The following is a 4062-nucleotide window of genomic DNA, read 5'->3' as shown; positions in this document are numbered from 1 at the left end:
TGGGTATTGATTCATTTGTTTGTGAATCTTGTGGCCGCAAGGGCTGAAATCATTAGATGGGGGGATTGAAATGAGGGTTGAAATTATTGTTCCTGATTAACGGAGTTGAGAGTTGAATCTGTGTTTTGCAAACCTTAAATTGGGTTACTTAACGCATGGTCGATATTTGGTACAAATTCCAATTCATAACTACTATCTATACCCGCCTTTACACTGTAAATTAATATAGGGCAACTTTAATATATATTTATCACGGTGTCATTCAAAGTTCCGTTTATATGCTATGCTATGCTATGTTATAATTTTAAAATTTTCCTTAAATGTGGGCCTACCTCTGATTTATACATATGACCATCTCTTGGCAGTTTTGGATCATATTTGACCATCTTCATATTTGACACATTTGTAGAACTACTTACATGGGAAGGGGTGCTAAAGCTACGTATTGGTTTGGTTATTGATTGATCATTGTATTGTATAGTTTATATCAACATATTTTTGTTCCTGAATCTCTTGGCAGTTTTGGATCATATTTGACCATCTTCATATTTGACACATTTGTAGAACTACTTACATGGGAAGGGGTGCTAAAGCTACGTATTGGTTTGGTTATTGATTGATCATTGTATTGTATAGTTTATATCAACATATTTTTGTTCCTGAATGTTGAGAAAGGTTAGAGTATATAGTGTAAAGTAAAAACGAACACAACACACATTGTTTGTTTTGTTACTTGGTTAAGGAAAATGATCAAATAGATGAGCACATCTGGGGGATTACGACATATTGTCTCAAGCTTTTCAAAGAAATAGTCAAATTTCAATGAATGCAATGGACATGATTAATGCAAATGAGCAAAAATTACAAATGTTTAGACTTGAATGTCTTGATTCATTGACGAAGGCCACATCTTTTTATGAAAAATAGGAGATTGAAATGTACGATGATCACTTTGACCCGAAATATAAAAGAAAAAAAAACTAACATCATCAATAGTTATTATTATGGGTTTGATAATTTAACATGATATGCAAACCAAAGAGTCTGACAACCGTTTTAAAGAGAACCATTGTGCATTTGATGTTCCAAAGATAGTGAGGTCAATCGTGATGCATTTGTTTGATATTATTTATGAGCAAAGAGAAGATGTAATACATGAGCTCCACAACTACATTGTTAATTTGAGAGAACATAAAATGTTTGCCGACACCAATGATATATCTAAACTTGAAAAAAAACACGGTGAAAACATAGAAACTTATTGTATATTCTTTCGTTGTTATAAGTTTATTGAGGTTAACAAATTAGTTGCACCAATTACATGGCAAATGTTGAAAGATGTGTTTGCTTCAATCAAGCATGTAAAAATAAAGCATGCAATAATTGGATGGGTGGTGATTATTTGTAAAAAAATATGCATTTATTGCATTGAAAAAGACTTTCTTGTCAATATTTAGATCGAAGATATATAATTGATCGTTTTCAAAAGATGTAAATATGTAGAAAATAGAAATTTGTATCTTTTTTTTTTATTTCTAATGTTACCATTATTTTATTGTGTTTGCTATTATTGTATTTTTATTATGCTCTCAGTCTAAAAATTATAACAGTTTGTTAGAAAAAAAATTAACCGTAGTAAAAAGATGACGTCATAAGTAGAAAATTCTTGATTGTTTGTTATATGGTACTTTTATTTGATAAAAAACGTTTATAATTAGTAAATGTGGTGCAAACGAGCTTAGCCACTCACAAGCAACTAGAGCTCGAATTCATAAAAACCTCGAAAGAAGCTAAGATTTTTTTAGCTCGAGCCGAGTCCGAGCCTCAAAAAAGCTTGTTTAATTATTAAGCCCGAGAATTAGCCTTGTATGGAAAGCCCGTTTACGCTCGTTGAGCCTTGTATTTTTTTAGTTTTACCTCCTGTAGACTTATTTGTATTAGTTTTATATTACCTAGTTGGGCTTGAACCGAGCTTTGTGTCATGGATTGATTCCCAAATTCTCGTGCGGCTCTTTGACCCCTTCTAACATCAACCTTGATCACCAAAACGCAGCAACGATTCAAAGGTTTGAAAGGAAACAAAGATTGTTTATAAGGGAACTTATATGGCTTTGAGAGTGTTTACAAGGGATGCTTTGTATTTCAACTTTGAAAGGTGTCTTGCAAATGAGTTGATTACATCTATTTATACTTTGCTACCTCCTATTTCCAGGACCTTTCATTTTATCTCTTTCCAAATATAAAATATTACAAAAGATGTAATATTTATAAGGAAATTTCTAGACTTATGTAACTAAATTTTTCTGTGAGATTTATATGGTTTTCCTTAGAAAATATCATAAGTCTAGAAGCTCTTAAATCTTTTGGAATTTTTCGGAATCCCGAACACAATGATCTGAATTTAAATGGGGCGTGACATTCGGCTTTATTAAGGTACTAGACCAACTCTATCCGAGATTAGGCTCGCTTAAATTTTGCTCAAAACATATAGAAATAATAAAAACATATATAAATTAATTAACAATTAACTAACGAGCTGAACCCAAACTTAATTAGATGCATAACTAACAAGTCAAGCTCGAACTTTAGATTAAAAGTTCGAAACAAGCCTGAAAACTCAGGTATAAGTCCAAATGAATATCAAAATGCTTGATTTGCCAAGAGAAACCCTTACCCAAATCGGTGATTGGGCTTAATGGGCTGGCGTTTACATCCCACTAAAACCCTACCCTAGCACATCCTCTTTATATCACCCTCTTCGCCTACGTTTATTCATCATCCAAACATCTTCAGATCTTCATCGTTTTAATTCCTTTGTTATATTTTCATTCAATTGTTTTATGTTTTAACTTTTGCTCAGTGAAGATTGATTTTGCTTTAACCGCACTGAAGATTATTAGCTAATGTGTTGTGAACTTAGCACGTCAAGCTTCTCATGTGGAAAACTCTGAGAGCAAATGATTTTATTTTTGTTGGTGGCCGGTGATGATAATACTTAAGGCTTGTTTCTCAGAAACATTCGCAGTGGCCGCCTAAGATCTTTCGCCTTTCGCCGGGCTTGAGAGATTATGCTGTTTTATCCTTCCTTGGATGTCTGAGGCTCCTTTGTTTGTTTTATGTTGTGTATGATTTTGTAATGGTTTTATTAATTAATATTTGTTTATGATGATAATCCAAAGGCTTGTTTCTCAGAGACATTCGCAGTGGCCGACTAAGAACTTTCGCCTTCGCCAGGCTTGAGAGTTTATGCTGCTTTTTCCTTCCTTGGATGTCTGAAACTTTTTACTTTTGTTTTTTGTTTTGTCGTTTATTCATCTAAAGGCTAATTTTGGAGATAACTTCTTTTTGCAATCTTTGTGGTTTAAGACGTCTTTTTAATATTTGCATTCTTTGTTGATTTTAGAAAATTAATTAGCTGTATTTCGATTCCCGAATGTTTTTAGGCCTTTAGATGTATAGACTTTAAAATCTAGCATCCCTTTTTAACTGTGTTTTGCAGCTATGATTGTGGTTACTTACTAATGTGCTTAAATATCGGTTTTGTTTTTTAATAAGCTAAAAATTTTATTCGCTAAAATATTTCCAAAATTTGAGTGTTGATTTTTTGATTTTTTTAAATTGGTGTATTTTAATAAATTAATTAGGTTAATGTTGTGGTAAAAAAATTAGTTTGGTGTATCCTTCATTGCTACCAGCAGATTAAGAGGAAAGAATTTTGGATTCGTTATTCTCAATGACGGATTACCTGATATATATCCTAATCCATCCTAATCCAGTAGTGGATTAGGAGTATGCCATTGATTTTCATTTAACTCTGTTAACCCAATGTTATCTTAACAGAAACTAGTTAGTGCAGTTAGTTTTTAACAAATCAAAGTACCAAACTATCTTGACAGAATTACAAATTTTGTCATTTAAAAAAAAGCTTTAAAAAGCTAAACTATGGTTTGTGTCTTTTTTTAGTTTCCCTGAAGGTGGTGTCCTTTAAACATTTATTTCTACACGTTATGTTCTTTATGCTAATTGGGTTAGAAATACCCAGTTAAATACCCTCATGTGAGG

General features: G+C 32.3%; 2 non-coding genes across 2 annotated transcripts; both read left to right on the top strand.

The window, feature by feature from the left end:
* Positions 1–2977: 2977 nt before the first annotated feature.
* On the top strand, positions 2978–3102 carry LOC143557681 (small nucleolar RNA SNORD14). The gene has a single exon (XR_013139612.1). It is a non-coding gene; the product is annotated as a small nucleolar RNA SNORD14 (small nucleolar RNA).
* Positions 3103–3157: 55 nt separating this feature from the next.
* Positions 3158–3280, top strand: LOC143557682 (small nucleolar RNA SNORD14). Its single transcript, XR_013139613.1, has one exon. It is a non-coding gene; the product is annotated as a small nucleolar RNA SNORD14 (small nucleolar RNA).
* The last annotated feature ends 782 nt before the right edge of the window (positions 3281–4062 follow it).

The sequence above is a fragment of the Bidens hawaiensis genome, unplaced genomic scaffold, assembly GCF_021521415.1.
Source record: "Bidens hawaiensis isolate Kalapana, Puna unplaced genomic scaffold, B.hawaiensis_p1.1 tig00019080_1, whole genome shotgun sequence".
NCBI lineage: Eukaryota > Viridiplantae > Streptophyta > Magnoliopsida > Asterales > Asteraceae > Bidens > Bidens hawaiensis.
The sequence above is the reverse complement of the archived record's forward strand: the minus strand, read 5'-3'. Positions and strand labels throughout refer to the sequence as shown.